Raw genomic sequence first — 13,307 nt, forward strand, 5'->3', positions numbered from 1 at the left:
TTTGATGGGAAGGCTGTCTACTGTGGTGGTGCATTCGTTATAGCTGAAGCAACTGGAGGGGTCGTAGAAAAAACCCTTGGCCATGCATCGTCCCTTATCGTTGAGTCCTGTATTCTGAATGGTATCCTGGCAAGTCCTGTTGACCTCGCTGTAGACCTGCGTTCTCGGGCAAAGGAACAGCTGGGGTAAGGATATGAGCTCCTGGTTTTTGAGGCATATGTAGTACATGCTGGGATGTCCGGGGATGATTCCGCGCTGGGACTGGACAGTGCAAGGCTGGATGAGTAATGGGCAGGTGGAATCGTTGAGTTTGACACGACAGAGGGTTGAATAAGGATCGAAGCCATATCCGGGAGGGCAGTTCAGCTCTTTAGCGACAGGATCAGTGGTGTTTTCAGTGGATCCTGGTACGCAAGCCAAGTATTTACACACATTGAAAGGGTGAGGGAAGAGTCCGACTTGATTGCACTTGAGGGCATATTTCAAAATGTTCGCGTCGCATTTGGGGTTGGGAGTTGAAGAACAGTTCCCGATGGAATCCAGGCAGCTTTGGCCGACGCACGTATAGGCTGGCTCTTTTATAAATGTTCCCGCAACATCGATGCATTCGGAAACGCTGGTGCAGTCGTCACACATCAAGCCAGGTTTCTTGCATTCAATATCCTCCCTGGTTAGTGCACGGGTTATGGGGTTGTAAGAGTATGTTAAGCATTCCGCAGTCGCCTAAAATTAAAGAACAACATTTAGTCTTTGTCGCATATATATATATATATATATATATATATATATATATATATATATATATATATATATATATATATATATATATATATATATATATGTATATATATATATATATATATATATATATATATATATATATATATAGTTATGTCGTTTTCCCGCAGGGATAAGCAGAGAAAATGGAACGCCACACTCTTAGCTTTCTTCACATCTAGTCACACATGCCCTGAGAAAAATATATTTTTCAAAAATGACGACTTTTTGTTCGTTCCTTTGTGCATAGTAAAATAATATTTTCAAGGCCGTTCTAGGACGCCTGAGGTGTTTGAACGGTACGTGTTCTGAATTTCAGGCAAATGTTCTGAATGTCAGGCGCATGTAAAACAATTTTCCTTCACACTCATAAAAACTGAAAACATAATAATTGGTTGGTATACTTTGCTTGGATAATATATAGTAAGCTACCATTTGCCACAAAAGATCATAAAAATTATTGTCTAATTTAACTAGTACAAATACTCAAATAATAAATAAATTGATAATTTTTGTAATTTATATTAATGCCTCGATACGGAGCTGTTTCAATAAAGTAAAAATTAAATGACATGTAAAATATGAAATTAATAATTTAATTAACCCTCTTCCTTCATTACAACTTTGTGTGGGTCGTACAAATAGCTAATTGCCAAGAAATTGTTTTTTTTTATTTATTTTTATATAGAAAATTGCATTTATTATTTACCTTGCTTATTATGTATGCAAGGTTTATAGATCATTAAGGAATTTCTTTTTCGAACTATAACAAATAAAGATGTTTTATACCGTACAGGTGCCGTGGCGTAGTTGGGTAGACGCTTGACTACGAAACTAACGTCGCGGGTTCGATTCCCGTCAATTGCAAAATGAATTCAAGAAAGATTTATTTTCAATTGGTCTGGGTGTTTGTGATGTATTTTTCACATTTACCTTCCCTATCCTTACTATCCTACCTGCAGTCAAGCCTCTAATAGAGGCTATGCGGGTTATTCCTTTTAAAAAAAAAAAAAATTTTAATAAATTTAAAAATATATATATGATTGTGTATGTCGTATTGTATATTGTGTATTGTGTATTTCGGAATGATTATTTCAATACCGGTAGTCACGAATAAATGTTTATAAAGCAGTATTACACAAAGTGAACGGTGAATGATAAGGATATGATACCTATTTCTTATAATGAGCCGCTTAGGCTCACAGAAATAGTATGTAATTTTAATATTTGCGTTAATAATAAAAACACAAATATTTCTCTTTTAAATTAAAAAAAAAGTTGTATGTGTTTTGGGAATAGTCGGGATAATCTAGTGTATGTCAATCAGGAACTCTTCAGCATTTGCTCATTGCTCGTAATAACAAATCGTTTAAAAAGTACTGATCTTACAAATTTCTCAAGTTAGGATAATCGATAATCTTTCTGTTTCTAATTCCCTACATAAATCCTAGACTAGATATTTATTAAACTTTAAAAAAATATATAAACGCAAGGATCAAGTGTCGTTATAAACAAGTGATGAACTTACCAAAAAGCAGACTGCTAGCAAGAACACGGGGCTTAGATTTCGACGCATCGTTGACAGGTCTAGTCTCTATAACCTAGGAATAGAGCCTATTCTATTTCGACCTTGTACTGTTTTTATACTGCTAGATTTTACTATACAGGGGTTTTCAAACTCTTTTGGTTTTTAATTCATCTCTGTTGTATTATTAAATATTAATTTTTAGAAAAAAAACATTAATTATAATTTTTTTTAAATAAATATTCCCCTTTTTTTAAAAGGAATATTTTTATATTCTCAATTATATTAATAGTCAAAGCATTTACTTTGTGGTTAGTCATTTTGACTTGTTTATTTTTTTACGAAAATGGTAATAATATTAGTATATAACCACTCACCGAGATTTTTATGTCTACCGGTTTCGATACGTACTCGTCTCTTCGTCAGGACAATCACTACCACAGCATGCAAACAATACCACCCTTCACCACCATAGCACCATTTACACACTCAAAACTACACAAACACATGCGATTTTTGGTCGACCCGAAGACCAACATGCAATAAAGGTTTCAGCACAAACATGCGTTACATGCACAAATATATTTTTGCCAATAATTCCTTTACAATATGTTGAGTTTTTTACTCAACCCTACTCAAAATATTGTAAAGTAATTATTGGACTTTTTTGAAATATTGGTTAAGTGAGTGTAGTTGGATAAAGGCCGAGAAAAACTTGGCATGATCAGGTATGTTAAATACTTGAAAGCGGTAAAATATCAAAGTTACATTTTGAGTGCCTTTTAAATAAAATGAAATATGGCAGACATTTGATAAGCGTCTGTTAATATATCACACCGAGTACTTTTTTATATAAGTTTTTAATAAATCATTCTTTACCATGTTAAAAAAAAATACAGTTAATTAACATACTCGTACATATAAAAATAATAATAATAAATTTGGATAACTTATTAAACACCATTTTAGTATAATATTACACACATCAAAGACGCTTCACTGCGATTGAATTGGAAAAAGGAGATAGTGGAAATGATTGAGGAAAAGGCGTTTTTAATTTTTTTCTTAAGTTCATCCCACTCTCACTATTTCTACTATAATATTAATTTTCACTATGTTACGGGTAATGCTAGAATACGAAGTAAACCTAAGTTTAACTTTACATTACCCAATCCTGTTGGGTAATGTTCGAAAACTTACAAAAATAAATTGGAATTTGCAATTTACCTAAGCATACCTAGGTCTAATACTAGCAGGGTAATGTTAGGTTAAGTTAGGTTGTTTAAAATACTACATATGCAAAATGTTTGGTACTTGTTTATGACTTTTTTATAATAAAACGTATAAATTAAAATAATTTGTTTAAATGTCCTTTTGCTCCTACTCTGTACTTTTATTGCCTACGTTTTTCTTACATTATCCAATCAGCATTGGGTAGACCTAGGTGTTCACGTGTAAGCTGGGAATTCAATTTTATTTTTATTAGTTAACGAAGTCAACCCAACAGAATTAGATAATGGACAAATCAAGGTTTATTACTTATGGTGAAATTACAACATTTTGAGTGTGTCCAAATACTCGTTCACAAAATCGTACGCAATATAAATACACAATTTACAATACGTAATACACAATCCATAATATGAAATACACAGTACGAAATACACAAGATACAATACTCTCCTTATCATTCATCGTTCACATACTAATATAAGAGTTTCTGCTTAGTAAAAAGCTTCTTTACATCTCACCAATAGATGTCTCTAGTGAAGTTCTAGTGATTCAAGAACAAGGTTTCTAAATTGGTTCATATATATAGAACTTCCAAGAATTTGAGTAGTATGGTTGTCAATAACGGGTAGAATTGCTGAATGTTACACGTGTGTAAAGTGATCACCAGCCTATGATGGTCGTCAGCCCCGTAAATGCCCAGACTTCCATATTCTTCTTCATCTTTGATGGATCTCAAAAAATAATATGATGAAATTATATTACTGTCATTTATTAATGATATTACTTAAATACTTATTGTAATTATTTGTTCATTCACACTGCAATCAATTGAAAAAAAATTTTTTTTTCGTTTATACATATCGCTCACTCCTTTTAACAACGTCATATACCTATCAAAAACTAGATTTTTTAGGAGATCGTTTTTAAAGTTTAAAAATAACTATACTATAACTATAACTAATAACTTTACTATAACTATAACTAATAACTAACCACTTATTGAACTTTTTACTGTGCAATAGATCTTTTTAGGTAAAACCTAATTGTTTTTTCTCCACTTGAAAAATATTTACTATATTTAAAAAAATAAGTAAATAATACGTTTTCTTTAAAATGCAAAAATAACACTTTCTGCCCTGTAGCGGGTAAATATTAAGTAAAAAATATACCGCTTTTGCTGGGACATAATACATTTTCTGGGCATTCCGAAAACATGTACAACTGAAAATTGAAGATTTTTTATTTATGACGTTGTTGAAAGGAGTGAGCGATATGTATAAACACTTTCTGCAATCTAATTTTAATCGTTAAGGTTCGAACATTAACCAGTTTCACTCGTCTTTTTGGTTGGTTGGAAGATATTGCTTTTAAGCAATAAGAACGTTAAACAAAGTTTTTTCCGCCTTTATTTTATTTGACCATTGATCTGATTTCGACGATACGGACATCATCAGACTGGTTGATGTGGGTAACGATAAAAATATAGAAATGCGTAGTATGTAAGTACACGTATGATTCAAAGCATTAGACGCGGAATAAATTTTTAAAATATTTATTTTATATACTTATTTTTTGGACGAGTTAATTTATCCTGCAAATTAGTGTATGCAATTTTTACACAGCGCGCAAAGTGATCACTCAAATCAGCCAACGCCGCTCATTCAATACCTTACCTTAAGACTTTCATAATCCTATATTTATACTTTTTCATCAATGTTGAGATTTCAATAAAAAAAATCCTATATGGACTAAATCATTTATGTTTTATTTATTATAAATATACATACACTGAAATAAAATATATAATTTTTACACCATACGAAATACGCAATACATAATACACAATAGTATATACACAATACTCAATATAAATACACAATTTACAATACATAATACACGATACAGTAGGTATATGAAATACACAATACAGAATACGGAATACACAATATACAATACTCTCCTTATCATTCACCGTTCACTTTGTGTAATACCGCTTTATAATACCGCTTTATAATTCGTGACTACCGGTATTGAAATAATCATTACGAAATACACAATACACAATACACAATACGACATACACAATCATATATGTATATATTTTTAAAAGGAATAACCCGCATAGCCTCTATTAGAGGCTTGTCAGCAGGTAGGATAGTAAGGATAGGGAAGGTAAATGTGAAAAATACATCACAAACTCCCAGACCAATTGAAAATAAATCTTTCTTGAATTTATTTTGCATTTGGTGGGAATCGAACCCGCGACGCCAGTTTCGCAGTCGAGTGTCTACCCAACTACGCCACGGCGCCTGTCATGGTTATGTGTTATGGTAAATAAGTTTCCTTGAATGAATATCAATGCAGGATATCAAAAAATCAAATTCATGATTGCATATTGCAACCTATTTTTATTTAAACATAATAATAAAACCCTTATCCGCACCCCAATGGTGCATAGGGCACTGCTTTATATGAACACAGTGTTATCTTGATCATTTACATACGAAGGAAAGGTGATCAGCCCTCCGCTTCAGGTACCAGTCCAGGGTAATATTGAATAAATATTACAGTGAAAAAATCACTTATATTTATTTGACCCCCCTGGGAATCGAACCCGGGACCTCCAGAACGGTAGCCGAGCGTGCTGACCATTACACTACAGAGGCGGACAAAATATTAACATAAAATTTAAACATACTTAATAAAAACAACGGTAACAAAAGGTTAATCATCTTCTTTGTACCTCTTGCGCATAGTACTAAGTAGTAAGTAGTACATACATACATGCATTTTTTTTTAAATTACCTAACGTCCAAGTGACTCTGAAATCTAGCTACGGCTTATGCAACACCGCTTATCATGACCCTACTCAGGCTTCAACTTTATAAGTTTCATAGCCTATGCCTACTAGTGAGTGGATTTACTCTTTATGTTTAAAGTTACTATAATTTGTACTATAATTGTGTATATATAACTGAATGTGTATAAGTATGTATTTGTATATATATGTGTGTATGTATGCGTATGCATATATTTGTATGTATATTTATAAATATATTTTTTAACTTCTTACCTAGAAAAAAAAAATAAAAAATCCTGTAACCTCCCTTTATTAATTCCTCTCCTTTCCTTCTCCTTTCCTGCTTAATCTATTTTTTTTTTGTTTTTTGTTATCTCTGAATGTTTTTTAATAGTTTTATAACATAATTGTGGAATTGTTTAATTGGCTTTTTTTTTTAACGTAACTATTTTTTGTCAATGTAATGTGATGTTTATTATTGTTAATGTAACTATTGTTTTATATCATTTTTTTATATGTAAGCTGTACAATTCCCGAATAAATAAAATAAATAAAATAAAATAATTTCTTGTAATTCATGAGTGAAATTTCTAGGCAAAAGCAAAGGATGTAGCCAATTACTAATAACTTCGTTGAATACTACTCAATGATGAAAGCAGAATGAATGCAGTCAAAATGCGATCCCTCAGATGATTGTGCTGTAAAACAATGTATGATAGATATTCGAATGGTGAAATGAGGAAATAATGCAAGGCTGAAATAATCATCATCGATATACATTAAGAAAGGCGTGTTGAGATGGTTTAGACATGTGGGTCGAATGTGAATATAGTTGGAAAAGGAACAGAGGACGACCTAGGAAAACTTGGCATGGTCGAGTATGTCAAATACTTGAAAGCGGCCGAGTCTAAATAATCGTCGGGTTTGTATGAGGAGATGTATGCGGAAGAGGCGTAGAATGTTTGCAAAGACATAGTGGCATGACTGTCTATTGTCTCTGCCTATCTCTACGGGAAAGCGGCGTGATGGTTAGTTGGTTAGTTAAAATTATAATTTGATTCCTGTACAAGTTACAATTTTCATTAATTATACCTGATTTTGGAAAGCTAGACTAACATATAAGTAGGTAAACAAAGCTATTTTTGTAATCTCGCTATAAAACATTTTGTTTTTACCCGCTCATATTATCTTGTAGAACTAATACAGTCTAGGTATAGAAAAATATTTGTTTTAAGATAATTTGGAAGAATAATAATAGGTAATAGGAGAATAGGAAATTTACCAAGAATATTTTTACTCTTAAATTTCTGTAAATTTTTTTTATCAATTTTTACATTCTTATGACATCTCAACAAAGATTATATTTATAGCATCCTGTGATGTCGATTCCCAGCTGTCGATCCATCTCTTTGGTGGTTGGCCCGGGAGTCGTCTAACTTGGGGCCGGCCGTGTTATGCAATATGGGGGAGTCTGGATGGTTCTATTCTCCTCACATGCGCATACCATTGTCTTCTTCGTTGCCTTTTTCACCTAAAGACATCTTCGATCTGTATATTGATCTCTATATATGTATATATTTATAAATATACATATTTATATATATATATATATATATATTTATATATATATATATATATATATATATATATATATATATATATATATATATATATATATGTATATATATATATATAAATATATATATTTATATATATATATATATATATATATATATATATATATATATATATATATATATATATATGTATACATATATATTATATATATATATATATATATATATATATATATATATATATATATATATATATATATATATATATATATATATATATATATATATATATATATATATATATATATATTATATATATATATATATATATATATATATATATATATATATATAAATATATATATATATATATATATACATATATATATATATATATATATATATATATATATATATATATATATATATATATATATATATATATATATATATATATATATATATATATATATATATATATATATATATATATATATATATATATTTATATTTATATTTATATACGCTTCCGTAGTGTAATGGTCAGCAAGCACGGCTACCGTTCTGGAGGTCCCGGGTTCGATTCCCTGGGAGGGGTTAAATAAACATAAATATTTTTTTCACTCTATATTTATTCAATATTATCTTGGACTGGTAGGGCTGATCACCTTTCCTTCATCTGTTAACGATCAAGATAACACTGCGTTTATATGATGCAGTGCCCTATGCACCATTGGGGTGCGAATAAGGGTTTGAATGAATGGAAATGTCTTTGTTAGAGGCCCCAAAAGACGGTCAGTAGTATCTTTTTTTATCAAAGAACATTCCAGTTAGTGGATTAGAATGGAATGATAACGCGTTGAACACACAGTGTAGATAAGTTTGTCTTCTCTTCGTGACATTGAAAAAAATCTTATTTGTCATTTTAAAACAAGTCGTAGATCATAATCTACGAAGTTAACTTTTCCCTCGCGGTGATGTGTATTTAGTATATTGTTTTTTGACATCTCATCAAAGATGAAGTAGAATATGGAAGTCTGGGCATTTACGGGGCTGACTGTTTAAGTGATCACTTTACACACGTGTAACATTTACCAATTCTACCCATTATTAACAACCACACTACTCAAATTCTCGGAAGTTCTATATACATGAACCAATTTAGAAACCTTGTTCTTGAATCACTAGAACTTCACTAGAGACATCTATTGGTGAGATGTAAAGAAGCTTTTTACTACGCATAAACTCTTATATTAGTATGTGAGGTCCGAATCCTGGATTATAATCACACACATGAGAAACGCCAGAAAATACCATTTTCATTTTTATTATTAAGCTTATAATTTGACCAGATAATTTATTTGCAACATTTTGAGTGTGTCCAAATACTTGTTCACAAAATCTGGATTATCTCCAATTACAGGAGTTATTTTCATATTATTTTATAAAGAGATGTCTCTAGTGAAGTTCTAGTGATTCAAGAACAAGGTTTCTAAATTGGTTCATGTATATAGAACTTCCAAGAATTTGAGTAGTGTGGTTGTCAATAATGGGTAGAATTGGTGAATGTTACACGTGTGTAAAGTGATCACCAGCCTATGATGGTCATCAGCCCCGTAAATGCCCAGACTTCCGTATTCTTCTTCATCTTTGATGAGATGTCAAAAAATAATATTAAAATAACTCCTGTAATTGGAGATAATCCAGATTTGTGAACAAGTATTTGTACACACTCAAAATGTTGCTAATGTAAATGTCAACTTGTCTGTAATAAAATACATAATCACTTTAATTTATTTTTTTAAATTTATTTGTAAGTTTTTTTTAATCTTGAGTTTTGGTGTACCGCGAATTTTTCTTATGGTTTAAAGTGCTCCCTGACTTCAAAAAGGTTGAGAACCACTGTTATAGACATTTATTTGAGCACTAACATAATACCTTTTGGCATTCTCCCAACATACGAAATTACAAATAAATGCTTCAAATAATGTTTAACCCTACATAACTAAACATTCGTCTACACGACGACGCCCTTCTCCGAAAAATTCAAGTGCACTTATTTCCCTGCACCCCGCACCCGCCAGGCTTTGTTTACGGAATAGTGATTTATTGTTAAATGTCTCTTACGTTCATTCCTAATAAACCAAACTTATGTGTCATGTAGCAGAGGAAGACCGAGAAAAACATGGCACAATCAGGTATGCCAAATACTTGAAAGTGGTCAGGTTAGGAGTCGTAACAATTGGCGGGTATGTATGAGGAGATGCATGAACGTGGAAGAGGCGAAGAGTGTTTGCAAAGATAGAGTGGTGTGGCGTTCTATTCTCTCTGCCTACCCCTGCGGGGAAGCGGCGTGATGGTTTGTTAGTTAGTTAGTTATGTGTCATGTAACCAGTTACTTTTGATACTATTCATGTTTTTCAATGCGTAGTCCGCCTGACGAATGTTTAGTTATTATGTATCTACAAATATAGTTTATTTATCTAGGGTTAAAACGACACTCAACAACACTAAACCAATTTACAATAGAGAAATTAATTATTAAAATAATAAATAATCGAGGACATAATCAAATATATGTGGGGCCGATAAACTCAACTTTCTTTGGAGTAAGGTCCTTATAATATATTGCCGATACCCAAAAACTAGCTGCCTGATATATACAAAATAGAACCCAGTTAAGTATCCAAAATGAATGAACTGAAAAAATATTCTATACCGGACGGTAAAATTCCGTGTTGTACAAAGCCGATATATCAGATTTGGGTAACCAATGTGTTAAAATAATAAAATAAAAAAATAAGAAATAAGCTACAAAACTGTGTACATATCACATTATATGTGTATTTTTGTCCAAGTTTGCAGAAGAGCAAAGAGCTGTAAATTTTCGCAAATAGTAAACACAGATGATAAAAAAATATTATATAAGTATTTACCTAGTCGGGATGATAGCGCTGAGAGTTTTATTTATACAAAGATACAATGCTATAATGCTGTTTGTTATTTTTATAGCTTTTGATGTGATATCGCTCACTCCTTTCAAGAATGTCATAAATCAAAAAACTTGATTTTTCAGGATAACGTTTTTAAAAGTTTAAAAGTATAATACAATGTTTTAAAAATAAATATCAAGCCACTTATTCAACTTTTTACTGTGCAACAGATCTTTTTAGGTAAAACCTGAAGGTTTTTTCTCCATTTGAAAAATATTTAGTGTATTTAAAAAAAATTAAACAGTACATTTTCTTCAAAATGCAAAAACAACACTTTCTGCCCTGTAGCGGGTAAATATGAAGTTAAAAATATGCCTCTTTTGCTGGGATATAGTACAATTTCTAGGAATTCCGAAAACATGCATCACTGAAAATTGACTATTTTGGATTTATGACGTTCTTGAAAGGAGTGAGCGATATGGGTGAAGTGAAGTGAAGATATTTTTAAACGTTTATGATACGTATTAAAATAATTTTACGATGGAGACCTTGGGAGAATAAAAGAGGTGTCGGAAGATCCCAAAAGAGATGGTCCGACGACATAGTCGCTGTGGGGGGTAGAAACTGGCTTCAAGCAGCAACCGACAGGAGATATTAGAAAGAAAGGGATGAGGCCTATATCCAGCAGTGGAGCATAGGGCTTATAAGGAAGAGGAAGATGATGCATATACCTAGCAGTGGCGGTCGGTGAATTTTTGTAGAAAGGATGCTGGACATTAAATGTTTATACTCGTACCTACTACGTACTGGATATCAAATGTGCACATCTAGACGCTAGACCACGAAAAAGATACAATTATTTACCGTCTAAAATTATCTCCATGAATCCATTAAGCTCCGTAACTCAATAATTACAGATACAAAATATCTGAAAAGTGTTTTTTGTATAAACGAATAAAAAAACATGACATACCTGAGTTTTTATTCACTTAAACTTGAGGATGATTAGTCGAAAAATTAAATTGAGGTCGCTGTAGAAATATCTAAATATTTAAATTGCAGTATTGCTGTTTACGGATAGAACTCAAAATCTTTTTAGTCTTAAATGCAAGGGATGCGGTGCATTCACATCATGTATGGACGGACCGCGCCTGATACCTAGGTAGAGAGGTGGTCAGTGATTACCTTATGTTTTTCTCATATTTCTTATTAATATGCTTCTTGTGCCTATTTATTATACCTGTTTATTTTTTTATATTTTGCCATGTGTTAGTATTAGTTTTGGTTATTTAAAAAAAAACTTTATTATTTGTGTTCCAGTCATAAGTAATCTTTATCCCATGTCCCAAAATAAGAAATAGAAATTGCTCATCAGGAATATTATATGTATAATATATGACTTATGTATGTAATATATAATTTAGTCATAGTAAAGGGTATAAGGGTATAGGTATTATAAGTAGAACTAGAATAATAGTGTTAATATACAATACAAAAAATATTTGATTATCAGAAAACATTTTTTTTTTAATAAAATTAAAAAATTCAAAACATAAAAAAGATGAAAAAGTAAAAAGTAGACAATAATTAATAAATAATGTTAAACATATTTTTTGTACATATTGAATTACTAACTAAAAAAAGATTTTGCTAGAAATGTCGGTAACGACGGAACCTGGTCAAATAAAATACATGCAGGAAAAACTATACGCTTGTTATTTTTTCATATTTATTTTTTACTCATATATCAGATAAAATATGTTATTTAATTATAACTTATTTAAACCGTCACAAGTAAAATCTACACACCACGACAGTGTCGTATTAAAATATAAGGTTGGAGTACACGGCAACTTCGTGGGAGTGTATCCGATTCCCGGGCATTGGTAATACTCCTTACAATTTTCAGGGACGTAGAAATATCCGACGGCCTTGCATTTCCCATCGGCGCCCGCGGCTTCAGGAGGATGCGGTTTTTCGGCGCACTGCGTCCCGTTATAAATCTTTCCATCGGTGCAAGCGAATATCTGCGGATGGTATTCATTGGACTGGGGAGACTTGAGACAAATATAGAAGAGGTGCGGATTCAGTTTTAGGGCTCCAGATTGACCGGGGGTCGAGCAAGGTGGAGTCGGCAATGGGCAAGTCCCGTTCGCCAGACGCAGACGGCAGAGTGTCGTCAAAGGGTCGAAGTAAAACCCGGTCGGACACGTCAGAGATATAGGAAGAGCTGGATTCTCTGATCCCGGAAGCTTCCTGCATATGTGGTATTTGGCGCAGTTATGCGCGTCGGGAAATATGCCGACTTGATAGCAATTGAACGTGTAGCCCGATTCCGGTGGGATGTCGCAGTCTGGATTCGAGTCCAGCGTGCAGTTCCCCAGGGACTTCAGGCAGGTTTTGGCGGATTCGCACTCGTACAGGTCTTCCTGTATCCATTTGTCGTCTCCCGGCAGCTGTAT

This window comes from Brachycentrus maculatus, unplaced genomic scaffold (genome assembly GCF_059751285.1).
Source record: "Brachycentrus maculatus isolate JH-2025_06_01 unplaced genomic scaffold, ASM5975128v1 h1tg000251l, whole genome shotgun sequence".
Lineage (NCBI taxonomy): Eukaryota > Metazoa > Arthropoda > Insecta > Trichoptera > Brachycentridae > Brachycentrus > Brachycentrus maculatus.